Here is a 17373-nt window from a genome sequence, read left to right on the forward strand (position 1 = left end):
ATCCTAATTTTAGCCACAAATAATATAAAATATCTTGGGGTAACACTAACCAAACAAGTGAAAGATCTGTATGAAAATAACTCAAGTCTCTCAAGAAAGAAATCAAAGAAGATCTCAGAAAATGGAGAGATCTCCCATGCTCATGAATTGGCAGAATTAACTAAAAATGGCCATCCTATCAAAGGCAATCTACAGATTCGGTGCAATCCCCGTCAAAATCCCAACACAATTCTTCAAAGACATGGAAAAGCAAGTCTCAAATTCATCTGGAAAAGCAAAAAAAAAAAAAAAAAAAAAAAAATCCTGACTAATAAAAGAATGGCTGGGGGAAATCACCTCAAGCTCTACTACAGAACAGTAGTGATAAAAACTGCATGGTAATGGTACAGAGATGGACATGTTGATCAGTGTAATAGAACTGAAGCTCCAGAAATAAAAACACACACTTATGAAACTTGATCTTTGACAAAGAATCCAAAAACATACAATGGAAAAAAGAAAGTGTCTTGAATAAATGGTGCTGGTCTAACTAGCAGTCTGTATGTTAAAAAAAAAAATGAAAATAGACCCATATTTGTCACCTTATGCAAAGCTCAAGTCCAAGTAGATCAAGGACCTCAACACAAAACCAGATATACTGAATCTAATAGAAGAGAAAGACACAAAGAACCTTGAACTCATTTCCTAAACAGAACTCCAGTGGCTCCGTTCTAAGATCAAGAATAAATGGGACCTCATGAAACTGGAAGGCCTCTGTAATGTAAAAGACATGGTCAATAAGACAAATCGACAGTCTACAGACTGGAAAAAAAAACTTCACTAACCCCATATGACTATTATGACTGCCCTCTGAAAGCTTCAACAAGCAGCTGAAAGAGTCAGATGCAGATATTTACACCCAACCAATCATCAGAAGCTGCTGACCTCTGTGGTTGAATTAGAGAAAAGCTGGAGGAAGCTGAAGAGGAGGGAGACCCTGTAAGAGGACCAGCAGTCTCAATTAACTTGGACCCCTGAGATCTCTCAGACACTGGATCACCAACCAGGAAGCATACACCAGCTGAGATGAAGCTCCCATCACATATACAGCAGAGGACTCCCAGGTCTGGGTTCAGTCAGAGAAGATGCAAATAACCAACAAGAGACTGAGGCCCCAAGGAGTTTAGAGGTCTGATGGGGTGGTTGGGGTGGGAGGAGATGTGGAGGGTAGGCCAGAAATAAAATCTTGAACGTGTAAAAATTAAATAAATAAATAAACAAACAAACAAACAATTAAACAGAAAAACAAAACTCCTCCAGTGGCGAATCCTGACGGATCTGCCACCTAAACTGGGGGCTTCTTGTTAGCTACATTTTGTCCTCTAAGCTCTCCATGAGCAAGTTACCTTTTCCTGCTTCCTCTCTTCCCTTCTCTGACCCGGAAGTCCCGCCTACTCCTTGCCCAGTGATTGGTTCCCTGAAATCTCTATTCATTAAGGAAAGGTTCTGCCGCAAACATGTCCTCTACTTTTTTCTCCACATTCCTCCACGTGTGTGACACTAATTTCTAGTCAGATGACTAGAGACTGTAAAAACTTGGGGACTTTTTGTGCGAATGGCTTCCATGGGAGTCAGTATGGATTTCTAGTTACCACAACTTTCCACAGTTCACGAGTTTCAAAATGAAAAACTTCATGCAGTTTTCTAGAAGGCTTTCAGACAGTTGCAGTGCGATCACTAGAGTCTATTTTTGTTTATCCTGCAATTGCTTTTTTTAAAAGATGGAGTAGTAGTAGTAGTATATTTCTGTTTCATAGGATAAATGACAAAGAGTTCTCATTTCCCATCATTTTCCAAATTAGGCAACAAGTGATCCATTATGCAAGAATTTCGTGTCCTAAAAACAATTTTCTGAATTTAGACGCTTCATGTGAGTTAAAGAACACTCTGGTTATGGCTTTCATTAGTTTGAACTTGGACACTCATGCTGTCTATTTGCTCCTTTCTAAGATAAAGACTTGGTAGAGAAGACAGAAGAGGATCAGAATCCAAAGCCACACTTTCCCTGTGACTTTGCCTATCTGTGCTAGGCTAGGTCTAGGACCCCATTACTTTTTTCCCCGAGTTTTGCATTTAAAACTGTTCTGTCTGAATTGGTGTTGTTTACCTACTTAGACAATTCTTTGGCTCTAGGCCTATGAAGCATTTTGAGCTGCTTTAGTTAATGTCGTTTAGTTAATGGTAAGTGATGATGTGTTCCTCCCCACATCCCACTTACACAGTCTCTTGACTTCTTCCTTGGTAGGTGGTTGAAGTCACACAAGTGAAAATAAATCTTCAAGCAATTATTAACACAGTCTGAAATTTAAATGCTATGGTCTGATTTGCAGAAGAATGTAGGATTGAAAGGTAGCACCAAAACATCATGACATTAGCACAACCTTCGCTGTTTTTCCTTCCTTCTATTTCTCATTCTTTGTAATCCATGAATGATGCCATTGAGGATTAATCTTCCACAGAGAGCCTATCACCATGAACATTAAAATGGGGAGAGGGCATCTGTGCTTTCATAACCTCGATGCTCTCTCATCAGATGCATGCAGACAGGGATGATTTTGAACTGTCAAATGGAAAGTTGGTATACTTTCTTTAGGGATGGACTCATTTGTTTTGGAAATCAGAGTCTGAGCAGTCAAACTACAGAGAAGAAGCAGATCATTTTCAGGACTGGAACAATTATTTGCTTCCATGGGGACACTGTCATTTGCCTTTCTTCTTCGTGTCTCTTATGAAGCCCCTCTCTCTCGCACTGCATGCCAAGGCTTCAAAGTGAAGGAAACTCACCAGAAACTCAGTAGATTTAAACCAAGAAAATGTATTGGCCAGGTCACTTTGGTCTTCACAAAAAGTTAAATACTAAAATGCTTTAGAGAAGCATAATTCCAAGATCAGAGATGAATGGAAGATTTTTAAAACTTATTAAGAAACAGCTCTCAAAGCTGTCCTTTACCCAAGCAGCCACATGTTGAATTCCAATTGAGATATTATTCTCTGCATTAGCTTGTCCTACAATCAAACAAGGATTTTCAAAAGAATTAAGGGCCTTCAAGACATTACATGAAGCACGGGCAGCTCTCTTGCCATGGGCATCAACTTTGCCTCCAAGTTCCCTGGGCTGAGCAATACTAGCATTACCTCCTTTTTAAAGCCCTCCCCAGGTCCATGCACAAGTGGAGAGCAAGGGAGATATGACATCAGTTCCATCATCTCCTCCATTCAAAGTCGCTCCTCTACCCTGGTCTCTGTGTTAAGAGGGAGTCTCTCAAGGATTAAAAAGAAAAAGATTCATTAGCAGAGAAAATACATATTTCAAAGGCATACTGTTTATTTCCCAAGAGAAGAAATTGACAGTAGTTAACGTCTAATGAAGGAAATTGCTCTTTGCACTGTGCTATACCAAGATCACTGTAGAAATGAGTCATAATTGAATTGCTGGTTTTCAGATATGTTTATAGCTTTACAATGCACTGGTTTCTCTGGGCAAGCAGATTGCTTAATGCCAACAATGTGAGAATGGAGAAAAGAAATCTATAGACAAGCAAGTTAGTTTCCTTCTTGCCCATCAAGGAGCAGAGCCCTGACTGTCACACAATGCATTCATGGAATTGATTCTCTTCATGATTTCCTTTTTTTTTTCACAGATAAAAGAAGGAAGGAAGGAAGGAAGGAAGGAAGGAAGGAAGGAAGGAAGGAAGGAAGGAAATGAGAAGGCACTGGCAAAGACATTCTAAATTTAAGACACCAAGATGACCTTCTGTCACTGAAATTTAAAAATAAGCAAAACAGGTTAAAACAGACAGATTTGAATGTCCCAAAGGCTCGTGGCTTTGCAAATTTAGTCCTAGCTCTCTTGCAAATTTTGTCTCTAAGTTTAAAGAGTGCAAATACATTGTTCACATAATTTGGCTTTCTTTTCCTAGTAAAATTAAGAGGTCAATCAATCTAGGGTCTCTAAATTGCCTCTTATTTCAAGCACAGTCCATGTCTTAAGCAATAGCCTAACATCATCCTGCAGTTATTTTTATGAGAAGTCTATCCCTTTGAAAAGAATACATGTAGCAATATACTGAGTTTTAGAGCCTTACGCTTACCATTTCATGACTATTCTGCTTATATGCCTTCCTCCCTTTGTAAGTATTTGGTTCTCTTAGAAATCAAAGAGTTAAAAGTGGTGAAGTGACCTACCGAAATCCACATAGAATATGAAAAGATGAGGTTGAGATTCTGTGTTGTTTTCTTTCTTGGGTTTCTTTGTGTATTCAATGTGGCCTTATTTAATGGTGTCGTATTTATCACCGTGACAAGACTTTCTAGGTTCCTGCTGGGTACACAGCAAGTTACCAGACCCCATGGGAATTTAAGCAGCTCACAAAAGGCATGACTCCCACACATGCGCCTTCAATCTAAAATGATCCCATCTGTTTGACCTTTCAAGTATAGTACATAAACATCTTTGTCCTTCACTGAGTAAATAATACTGCTATAGTTCAACTTAAATGGTGTATACAAAGAGACAGAAATTCAAAAGAAGCTAATTTGTCCAAGACCAGATGTCTAAAAATTAGTAGGATTAGAAATAGAATGTGGGGTCTTTTTCTCATTCAGTTTAATTTGATTCAAACCATTTTACTTCTTAGCTGCATGATACAGAGGGGAAAAAAATACCCTCAAAATCCTACTTATTTTTTTTTCACATTAAAATGAACTTTTCCAGCCTTAAGGACTGCAGCAAATGTAGTCTTAAAGCTTTATAATATATCCTGAGTGAAACCAGAGTTCATCTGCTAAGCATCCTCTACAACTAGGGAAAGAGCAGAGATCACTGAAGGCCAGGAAACTGAGTCATCCCATAACAAGTAACTGAGACGCCTGTTCCATAGGAGACCCTATTCTGAGGATTCTCAGAACTAACTAAGAAAGTCAGACAGCCTCAAGCTCAAGAGAGAGCTGCAGATAGGAAGTGTTCTATTGGTGCAGTTGTGGTCCTCTTTCTAGGAAGCCGAATATTAGTAAGGGCCATAGCCTCACATGATCCCCATGACTACAATACTTAGTATTCTTACCCTTAATAGGACCAAAGTAACTGGCCCTAGATCTCTAGCTAGTAAAATGTAAAATATAGGTCTGTTTCTTATTACATCACATCGTCTTCTGGAGTAACATGAATCATCAAAATCTGCCTACATAAATGTCCTACACACTGGTTTAAATTCTATGTTCTGAAAAGCAGTTAGTGTCTCTGTGGGCTCCTCCTTTCACAAAACAGCTTCTAGGGATTGGAGAGTAGCCAGTAAGAGATCCGTGCACTCTTTATGTTGACCACAGGTAGCTTAATCTATTCATCAGCCTGATTGTTTTCTCATGCATTTGTCCCTGTAAGATATTCTATGATTGTTACTAAAATAAATCAATAGAATTCTCACAATGGCATGATGTTTTTCTGATCTTTTAGAGCTCCTCATTTTTTGAAGGTTTGAGAAGAGAAATCCATCTCAGTATCACCCTTCAAAGGCTCTGAAGAAGGCAGGAAGGTCCCCACTGCCCAACAGGCTATGAGAGTGAACTCTCTAGAGCCCAGATCACTGCCATTCTAATGTAAATGTTATGATAAAATATTAAACTGTATGTATAATTGATGCTTACTTTATAGTAATTCAGGGTCTTGCTTGTTTGAATAAAATTTATTATTTACAATCTTCTACTAGAAGTGAGCTCCCTTTGTTGGCATCTCTTTCTAATTGCTTGAACTGCATGACACGTTTTCTTAGGCAGCATTTAAATAATTATTATACTCCTCTTAGTTCAAAGTTGGCATCCAGGACTCTGATAGATAGTATTATAAATACCTTTCTCACACAATGAAAAATGTTCACATATTGGTTGCTCAAGAGTGTTTGCATGAAGATATATTCAGCACATGACACTAAAGGAAGCCAGTGGCAGACTTCACACACCTGACCTCCATGAAAAGACCATGTTCGTTATTTACGGACTGAAGGGCATGTGTGAGCATAGATATATTATTCATTACATTTAAAAGTTTTAATAAAATGCGAAAATCTGTCATAATTTCCATTGATAAACAATATAAATATTGGAGTGTATACTCTTTGTGCCTTTGTAGGGAAGGAACAAGTTCGATATGTTGACATCATCTGCTAAGCCATCCAACTCAATAGAAGAACACACCAGAAGCAGATCTCTTGGTACCCTTCCATTGGTGAGACCACACAATTAACAGAGCCAGGAGACTCATGCTTCACTCTAAACTGAGTTCGTTTCTATTGCACAGTAGCCGTCTACTTTAAAAAAAAATAAATGTTTTTAACTTATTTACTAGAAACTCAATGATTAATAATGATTTTCAGCTATATAATTCTTCCCAATGAAACATGTACTTAAGATAAGACATTTAATTTTATGACCTTAATAAGTTCAACTGAAAAATTGCTCAGGACGAAAAAGTTCCATCTTCCTTAGTAATTTCTGAGATTCATGCACTCAGAAATCCTGTTTATTAAACCATGCATTGTTTTGATCATTAAATATTGAAAAATAAAATCATGTAATTTAATTACATGAAATGTACAGAAGAGCCATTTTATATCTCATTTTCTTAGCATTTTTGCTTCTCATTGAAAAAAAGCATTAATCATATGTTACTATTTATTTAACAAGCACATTGAACCATGTGACAGCTATTGCTGTCTTTTTTTAGTTTTTATATATGCACTGTTAATTGGCTTTTGCATTACAATTATTCCAAAGATCTTTAAGGGCAAACACTATTTCTTTTACTGTCTTTTTCTTCTTAGGGTACCTAAACCTTTACCTTCAACTTCTTTATGTTTGTCCAGGTGCCCGTGGGTCCATGGTAAGCCAGGAATTAAAGATCCAGTCCCTGTCTTTAGAAAGCTCCAAACAAATTATATTTGCAAGAGACAAAAGGCACTGAGCTGGGACAGCAGAGAGGAAGTCAAAGGGAGTCTACATGAAGGCCTTTTGACTCATCCCTGAAAGAACGAATGGGTAGGGATTGGCAATGCAAGGAAGGTAAGAATGTTATGTAGAACAGATTTTACACACAGTAGGCACTCAGTAAATAACTGTCTCTTTATTCTGGAATAAGTGGTATTGACTTGAAATCAGTGACCTTTCAACCCCACAAATCTATGGGTCCATGACTTTTTAAGCCATTAGTGCCTTATTTATGAAGTGAATGCCTCGGGCTTTCTCTTCTCCAAAGAGTGTTTCTCCTTCCTTAGTAGAACAGAAAACAGAGCTGCTTTTTAAAGAAAGACAAAAAGAAACCCTCAGGCTTGATGTTCATATGTCTGTTCTAAAAGCAAAAAACATTGATTTAGGCATATTTTTAAATGAAGAGAAAGAAAGGATGAATAGAAACATCCTACCACTGCTAGTCAACCATTGTTAATAAAATAGTATACTTCTTTCCAACATTTTTTCATTTGGAAAAATATAAAGGTTATTATGCTTACATAGTTGCCACCAAATTAACAGTGCACAGTAAAAACCAGAACCCACAATACTACATATTATATGACACAATGTGCATAATTGTTAATTAATTAGAACAATGTTACTAATGCCTGAGGAGTTGTTCCTCTCATGAAAATCAAAATTGAAAACTTATATTAACATTGACACGAAGCATCATTTTATACACCAGTTTCATCAGTTTTGTTGCCCCCAATAACTCATCAAATCAAAGAGATTTCATGACAAGAACATAATTTAATCAATTCTATTGTTGGATCTTGAGATATTTTCAAAAATTTCCATTTGTTTTCAATGATTCTGCAGTCAGCACGCTTGATATTGTTCCTTCACTTAATTCTTCGAATTCACTTTAGGACCAAGGGTTAGGATTTGAGTGAATGAATCAAGAGATAGGATGCTTTCAAGGCCTTGACTACACATTGCCAACTAGGTTTTCAGAAAGATCCGATCACATTTTGTTAGCCACTGTGAATGGGCTTCCGATAGTTGTCATTGCTGGATTTTGTTTTTCACTTAAATCTTTGTTATATTGATTACCTTTTTTTTAAATATTGAAGCTTTTCATTTATTTGATCATAGGGAAGCTACATATTTTCCTCTGTGCAGCTAATTTTGAAGAAAAAAGACTATATTGATATTGATTCTAATAGTTCAGACTGTCAACCCACAGACTTCTGGGTCTCAGCTAATTGATACACCATTGCTCTTTGTATACTGCTCTAAAATATAAACTGAAGGAATCCCTTTGGTGCCAGATTTGTGGTGAAAACCCTTCTGGGAGCTGACTCTATGTTTCAGAAGAACTCTGTGACTGGTATCCAAAACCTTCTGAGGACCATTTGTACTAGAGTTTCTCATAGTTTGTTGAACACTCACATTCTTAAGAGTCAACTCTTTGTACTTATTTAATTTTTTTTAAAGACTCCATGTTCCTGCCTCAACTTGTCATACTGGATATGATACAGAGGAGAGTGGCAGTCTGGAACATAACACCAGAACATCCTTAAAGAGAGACAGAAGAAGCCCTGTGTCTCTGCCACAGTTATATACAAGCTCAATAGCTTGTATTATATATATTGTCTGTTTGGGGGTGTTCTCATCCTTCCTTTAGAAGGTCTTTGGAGATTCTAAATGCTAGCCTCTATGGGTAACTTTGATTCGACCCTCCTAATCATTCATACAGAGCAATCTTCTCTGCTATTGCTCAAGATGTAGAATAATCAGCAAGGAGACAATTCTATGAACAGAAAACTTATACTTGACTTCTGGGTTTTGTCCACTTACAGCACAGCTTGAATCCAACTTCATGAAAACCCACAGACATGCTTCTGGGCTCGGAGTTATATAAAGTACACTACTTTGAGATAGCACACTGGCAAAAGTAGTAGAAACGATTTCCAGTTTCAACAAATCCTGTCCAGCCTCTGCTTTTCTAGTGCGCTGATCATCAAAGTACCCCTTGGGAAGAGATGCTCTGGTGAACTAGTCATACATATACTTAGATGGAATGAACATGGATTCAACATTTGTGCATGCTTCTCGCTATATCAGTGGCTCACTTAATATTATACTTAATTCATATAAAAATCTTATTCAGCAAATATTATTTCCCACTTATTTTAGATGTGGTTCAATGTCTTTGTCCAAGGTCATCTGACCAGATAGGATTCAAGCTAAAACACAAATGAGGATGTCTTCATCATCTTCATTCTAAGCCTTTTCATCTGTATTAAGCATGACTTTTCTTCATGTAATTTTGAGGCCCTCCACTGTTTGCCATGGCATATCATGAGTGCCATGGGATGTTCATCATGGTCTACATCATGCTAAAATTGCTAAATTACATACATACTTCCACCCACATAAATTTACTGAGTACAAAAATTATATTCACTTTGATCCCCACAGTCCATCAGACTGCCTAGAACTAGGCGATATCCAACATTATTTTTAACTAATGCATAATAAACTAATAATTCATCCAACAAATTGGTAGAGCTAGTGATATTCAGATTATATACAATAGTATTTTCTACCTAGAAATGTAGAACATATAGTTTGCTTTTCTTCTCCTGTGTAAAAGTTGTTGCAACTGTATTATTTGTACACTCTAAAGCATATGTCAACTTACCGCCTTTATTGACAATGTTAATTCCACTCTCCAAATAGCTGTAGAGCTCCCTGATACTATAGTCCATTTTGTACTGTTGTAGGAGAATGTAGAATTGGTAAAAGGTAAAGGAGTCTGAGCTATGTAAGATCAAGTACCCATGTCTGGTAAAGTCCTTGAGGCACTGTAACTTGATGGGATGCCTCACATGGAGAGAGAACAGAAAAATAACAACTCAGACCTCTTTCCATTTCCTCATAAAATCATTGATACCACCCTGGTCTTCATGAGCTATCATCCAAAATAACATTCCATAGTTCTCATCTCCAGTGACCATCAACAGAACAACTTTGAGACTGTTTCCAACCCATAAATTTTAGAAATTCTTTTCAAATCACAGAACCCTAGTTTTACTCTCTCTCTCTCTCTCTCTCTCTCTCTCTCTCTCTCTCTCTCTCTCTCTCTCTCTCTCTGTGTGTGTTACATGAATTATGACCAAAAAGAGCCCTAATTGTCTCTAGATAGATTTTAAGAAACAAGATTTTTCAATGTTCCTCCATATTTCTTTCCCTCCATCCCCAATCTTAAATTCAAAAAGAATCCTAAGACTTCACAGACCTTTCAAATACTCAAATAGATTTCACTTAATTTCACCCTATCCAAGCAAATTTCTACTACCTACTAAAATGTCTCTACTGCTAGAGAACTTCCCTGCTCTTGATGGGCCTTGTTTTAAATTTAGTCATCTTTAAATAGAAAGTAGAAATGAACAGGATGTTTCATTGACAGGAGTGAATAATGATAAAAAAACTTAATAACATAAACCATGAATTTTTAAAGAATTAATCATTTTAAAAGTAATCGTTAAAACCTGTCTAAAGAAAATTACTACAAATATATGATATGTTTTCAAGGATGTTCTTTGCAATGTCATTTATAATAATAATTTATCAAAACACAAAACTAAAAGCCATGTAAATCCCCTACTGTGCAGAATGATTAAATTGACTGATGGTTTGCATGTATAATAGTTAAACCATGAAAATATTGCTCTGTCTCCTCATTCATGAAATGAGTAAATATTCATAGAATATTAGTATAATAGTTAATATTGATTGTCAACTTAATAGTATCTAGAATCACATAGAATATGATATTCTGGGCATAACAATGAGGGATTATCCAGGTTAAGTTAGCTTCTGGGTATGCCTGTGAAGGAATATCTAGATTACCCTAAAGTCAAATGGGAAAACCCAGCTTCATTATGGGCAACACCATTCCATGGACTAAGGTCCCAGACTCAACAAAAAGGAGAAAGGGAAATGAATACTGGAATTCATGGTTTCTCTCTCTCTCTCTCTCTCTCTCTCTCTCTCTCTCTCTCTCTCTCTCTCTCTCGATTGTTGACTCAACTTGACCAACTGCCTTAGGTTCCTGCTGCTCTATTTTCCCTGGCATGATGGACTGTATGTCCTGGTACAATAAGTCAAGATAAATCCCTTTCTTCCTTAAATTGCTTCTGTCTGGTACGTTTTCACATCAACTGCACAATTAGCTACTACAATTGGTAAGTGCAAAATTCAGGTTATGGATAGTCTCTGAAAACAGGAAGTGGTCTATTTTTAAATGCATATTTGTATATATAAAAGAACGTATGGAAAATACAGGAAAACATTGCTAGTTACTTCTCAGCAGTGAAACTATTATTAGCAATGTATTTACATTCCCTTCTCTTACAATCTTTCTATAGAAACATCTGCTTCTTCTATAGTCAAAGGAAAAGTAACTTTAGTGTAGGTCTTGTCCTGAACAGAAATTGCTCTCATTTTCAATAACAGTATATGTGTACATAAAGAATATCCTTCCTACTCACAGAGTATTTGGAGCAACTGAAATTCATCCTCTGCCTGTTCACTGCCTTTTCCTACAGCCAAGCATCTCCAGTCTCTCTGAATCTTCCCCTCTGCTAACAAACTTTTTCTGCACACGAGTTAGAAGGACCCTAGTGACAGATATATCTTTCCCTTGCCCCAGAACTTCCTGTGGCTTCCTGTTACACGTGAACAAAGCAGATGCCAGGGTCCACATGACTCGTTCTGATACTGTCTCCTACCACTGTTCATTTCTCAGTTCATTTTGACCTCTTGCTTCCATGCCTCGGGACCTCCTATCTGTGTTCTCACAGCTGGGATTATACCTCCAGTGTTCCTTCATTTGTTCTCATCCTCATTCTAGTCTCCACTAAAATTCATCTATTTAGAATTACCTTCTGTAAACAGTCTTTCAAGGAGAACCCTTTAAAACTTCAGTCTCCTTACCCTATCTCGTATCTCTCCCCAACACACCCTCATTACTATACAATCTATTCTTCTTTTCTGTTTTATTTCATTTTGTGTACTTTTGCTTATCTGTTTGGCTTTAGAGGATCTAGCCATGTAGAACTGGCTGACCTAGTCCTTTCTATGTAGTTCTAGCAGGCTTGGAACTCATGGATACCTCCTGTCTTTATGTCCTGTGTGCTGGGATTACATGTGTGCACCACTACACTAGACTACATATTCATTTTTGCCTAATTGTCTCAACCTGTGAAACATGACCCTTCCAGGGGAGGATCTCATTTCAGTCATCCTGCATATCATATATTTACATCATGATTCATAACAGCAAAATTATCATCATAAGATAACAACAATAATAACTTTATGGTTGAAGGTCACACAACCTGGGGAACTGTATTAAAGTGTCCACAGCATTAGGAAAGTTAGGACCACTGATTTATGGTATGTCAACTTTGACCAGAATGCAAGTTCTATAAAAGCCAGATTTGGCTGGTTTGTTTTCATTGCTGTAATAACCACTGGCTAGAGAGGGCACAGATTAGGGATTCCATACCTAGGTTTAACTTAATGAAGAAAGTTTTCAAGAATGGCTTCAAGATTTTTTCACATGACCAAGGTTCCAACTGTGGTGTCAACAGCTGCCCGGGGGTAGAGAGAAGAGCTTCCGTGTGTCAGGTATGGTTAAGCCATGAGGACAGCATGCTTTCTCTCCATCATCCCCACACAGTTCCCTAACATGTTTTTTAATTCAAATGTTGTCTCTAGTTGCCACACTATGCTTCTCACTTGCATTAGCATGCTGCTGTGAAACAGGAATGTGTATTTATTCTTTCTAGCAACAAATGAAGAGACCTGCAAAAACATGTTATTTTAAGGAAAAATGCACACTTGGGGAGATTTCTCTTTAGAGAAATATGTAAAACAAGATTTCTCTTTGAGGTTTAAACAAAACACAGCCCAACACAAGACAGGGAAAGCATGAGACAGAGAAGGGAGAACTGAATAATTACTGAAGTTTCTAGAAGCTTCAAGTCCTGGCCCCATGAACAGATGAACAATGAACAACTTGTTTGTGCACCATCTTGGCAAAAACACATAGCTTGGGTAGGCATGACTCAGACCAAGGAACAGGACGTGCAACAGTTATTCGGCAGATCCACCCACCCAGGCAGGCAGACAAGCACACAGGTCTCTAGTTTGTCGGTAATGTAGAGCAAACATGGGAATCCAGAAAAGGCTGAATTTTAAAGCAAAACATACACTAACCCCCACGACTGACTAAAAGGAACCTGAGCCTGTGAAGAAGTTGCTAAAGAAGGGAACTCCCCAGTGGTGTTATCTATGGCGCAAACTTCCGGGACTCCCGGTTACTAAAACAACAGAATAATTTGACTGTGAAAATGTGCTCAATTTAGGAAGTTCTGTGAGATTAAACGTTACTAGCAGAGTCGTTGCTCACTGTCACAGGCAGGATTCATTATAAAGAAATTAAGACATGGGTTAACTCAGTGAGCAAAATGTTTTACCATGCAAGCTATAAAAAGAAAGTTCAGATCTGGAGAGCTTTGTAAATTAAAGCCATAGGACAGTGCATTCCAACAACAACTTTGAGACAAAGATGAGGGAATCACTAAAAGCTCATCAACCTGTCCTAACAGTAGTGAGGAGCAGGAGAGACACACACACATACACACACACACACACACACACACACACACACACACACACACAAGCATGTACTATACATACACAACATGCATATCACACACACAAACACACTTTATACATATACAACATGCACATTACATACATATAATACATGCACATCCACACATAAGCATACACTATACATACACACCATGTGCATCACACACACAAACACACACATATACACAGAAGCATACACTATACATACACACCATGTGCATCACACACACAAACACACACATATACACAGAAGCATACACTATACATACACAATATGCACACCACACGCATGCCACACAAACATATACTTTATATATATACAATATATAATATATTACACATGCACCACATACACATACACACATAAGCATATACTTTATACATATACAATAAGTGCAACACACACACACACACCAAACAAACATACAAACATACATCCCTATACACACAAATGAAATGTTTTAAATTTTAATTTAAATTAATCAAATTGTTTAATTTAACAAAAAGGGGGACACAAAATTGTAGATGGGGAAAGGAAGGTGAGCCTGGGAGGAGGAGGAGGAAGAGGAGGAGGAGGAGGAGGAGGAGGAGGAGGAGGAGGAGGAGGAGAAGGAGGAGAAGGAAGAAGAGGAGGAGGAGGAGGAGGAGAAGGAGGAGGAGGAGAAGGAGGAGGAGGAGAAGGAGGAGGAGGAGAAGGAGGAGGAGGAGGAGGAGGAGGAGGAGGAGGAGGAGGAGGAGGAGGAGGAGGACTGGGAAAAGGGGTAAATATGAGCAAAATACGTTGTATGAGATTCTCAAAGGACTAATTAAAAAGTGATAAAAATATTCCTGTTTTCAGTCCCAAGGACAAAACCTAGGGCCTCATGCACACTAAATGTCTGTTCTTCCACAGAGCTATGCTCCAGACCAAGAAGATGAATGTTGTAGTGGCCTTTCTAGACATATACAGGGTCCTTCAAGGTTATGGAGTAGACGTGGCTTTACCAATGCCTGCCATAAAAGGCAAACAGATGTGTGGAGGAAGTGAGACTGGGAGTGAACAAGGACTGTTCCACTCCCATCCTGTTACCTGTACAACGTTATTCTGTGTTGCCAAATCAACACACATAGAATCTTCATCCTGTTTTCTCAGGCTTCTCTCCGCAGCAGTTATTCATCTGCAAAGCTATGAAATGGTGACCTTTAATTAATGTGCGCTACTTTAGCTCTCATAGCAATTGTAATGTGGCTTTATAATAAAAATACAAGAGAAGTGGTAGCACATACCTGTCATTCCTGGGGGAGGTAGCATCACGAGGAACAGAAGAGCATCCTTTTTGAGGTCAACCTGGAATATGTGAATCCCTCACTCAAAACAGAAAGAAATCCAAAAAAGAAAAAAACCAATCTCATGCTCATGGGGTAAAAGAAGATGATGTTTAGTTTGTATTTGCATGGAAAGTCCAATTCTGAAATAAAAAACTTAAAGTAGAAATTATCTGGGCTACTTTTTTTTTTTTTTGGTGCTTGGTTTGATTTAGTTTTTTCAAGATGGGGACAGGGTTTCTCTGTGTAGTCTTGGCTGTTCTGGAACTCACTCTGTAGCCCAGACTGGCCTTGAACTCACAGATCAGTTTGCCTCTGCCTCCTGAGTGCTGGGATTAAAAGTACATGCATGTGTGCTTGCCACTATACCTGACTTTATCTCCCTCTCCCTCTCCTTTTCCCTCTCCCTCTCTCTCTTCCTCCCCCTCCCTCCCTTCTTCTCCCTCCTTCCTCCCTCCCCCTTCTCTTTCTCTCTCTCTCTCTCTCTCATTTTTGTTTTTGCTTTTTCCTTTGGTTTTTCATCGTCTGTGTTTCTGAAAAACAAAAACATAAAAAAAAAGGAAAAACATTGAACTACAAATTCTTTGGCAGAATAAATACTAACCCATTGTTCCATTCTTCAAAATGCAATGCCAAATTCAGCTCCCCATTAGACACTAGCACTTTCCACTGACTCCAATTACAAATAGGCAGATACTTGAACAAAAGCCTATGACACGCAGTAACTTGAGCTGCAGGGTTGATACAGCAGAACCAAGGTCAAAATCTTCCCTGAGCATACACACATGGCCTCTGAAAGGACATCTACTCATCAGATGGCTGTGCTGACTAAACCTTCCAAGGAACTTGCCTTGGGGGAGGCAGGACCAACCATAGGCCTGTATTCAAACACCAACAATGGATTTTCCCTCTGTGCCCAATTTACTTGGAATTTCCCAAATACTAAGCAATCATTTTCTTATTGCATCATTTCTGGCAAACTCTGCATGGTGATATCACTTTGTTGGGATGCAAAAAAAAAGGCAAGAATATCTAAATATATCCCCTAGAATTCAGCAATTTGTTCATCCATTCACATATTATTTGGGACTTAAATTCCCAAATAATTAGATCCACAGTATTGATTTTAAAAAATTCACTTTTAATTTCTGTCTTTTTATCTCACAGAAAAAAACATCTGCAAAATAAAACTTGCACAGTAACTCCCTGGTGATGAAGACATAGTGTTGGAAGCAGGAAACCAATTCATGAACAAGCCCCTAAGCATGACATCTAGGACATAATAATGCACACTATCTATTCTGATCAGCAACGTCTTCTCAACAAAATTAATGATAACTATTTTCTTAAGAACCATGAGATTTTCCCCCCACTGTCCTAAGAACTCTTTTCCCCCCTCCATAATTAATTTATTTACTCATTCATTTTACATCCTGATAGCTGCTCCTGCCTCACAGTCCCCCCTTCCCAGAGTACCTCTCCTTTTCCCCCTCCCCTTCTCCTCTGAGAGAGTGGGCTCCCCCCAGGGTATCCTCCCACCCTGGAATATCACATCTCTGCAGGCTTAAATGCATCCATTCCCACTGGGGCCAGACAAGGCAATCCAGTTAGAAGAGTTGGGGGCAGGATTGAAGGCCGTGAAAGAATAGGAACTCTACAAGAAGACCTACAAAGTCAACTAGCCTGGACCCTGGAGGGCTCTCAGACAGTGAGCCACCAACCAAAGAGTGAGCACAGGCTCAACCAAGGCCCCAGCACATTACAAATGTTGCAGATGTGCAGCTCGGTCTCCATGTGGGTCCCCCAACAACTGGAGCAGGGGCTATCCCTAAAGCTATTGCCTGTCTGTGGAATCTGTTCTCCTAGGAACTCTTAGCTCAACTTCAAAATAGCAAAACTAAAACTACCAGTGCTGGCAAGATGGCTCAGAAGTTCATGGCACTTCCTTATCCGGAAGATCTGTGTTCAGTTTCCAACACACACAAGGTGTCCACAAGTGTCAACAATTCCATTTCCAGGGGATCCAATGTCTACTCTTTCTCTGAGAGCATCACATACACATACACACACATACCACATACACAGTGTTCTGAGAGCTACACACACACACACATACACACACACACACACACACACACACACAATGTTCTGAGAGCACCACACATACACAAATACACAATGTGATACACATACACTCATATAGTGACAAACATCAAATCATATGAAATAAAATAAGTCTTAATAAATTATGAAACAAAAGCCTACCATATCTTCTTTACATAGGTCTTCATGATTGTCATATTTGTTTCTTTTTAGTGTTTGGGTAAACATGATCTAAAACTGTCACCCACA

At 38.4% G+C, this 17373-nt stretch overlaps 1 long non-coding RNA gene across 13 annotated transcripts in view; it reads right to left on the reverse strand.

The window, feature by feature from the left end:
- LOC102546491 (uncharacterized) overlaps positions 1 to 17373 on the reverse strand; it is a 287629-nt gene that overhangs the window by 171371 nt on the left and 98885 nt on the right. For 6 of the 13 annotated variants that reach the window (XR_015644689.1, XR_015644677.1, XR_015644678.1 and 3 more), the window contains exon 1: positions 11544 to 11658. The exons of 1 other annotated variant lie outside the window; for it this stretch is intronic. This is a non-coding gene — a long non-coding RNA (uncharacterized LOC102546491). Of the gene's footprint in view, positions 1 to 11543; positions 11659 to 14785; positions 14882 to 14982; positions 15506 to 17373 lie in introns of those variants that run through there. 6 more of the 13 variants (XR_015644692.1, XR_015644679.1, XR_015644680.1 and 3 more) reach the window with 4 other exon arrangements.

Source organism: Rattus norvegicus, chromosome 1, assembly GCF_021556685.1.
Source record: "Rattus norvegicus strain SHRSP/BbbUtx chromosome 1, alternate assembly SHRSP_T2T, whole genome shotgun sequence".
Lineage (NCBI taxonomy): Eukaryota > Metazoa > Chordata > Mammalia > Rodentia > Muridae > Rattus > Rattus norvegicus.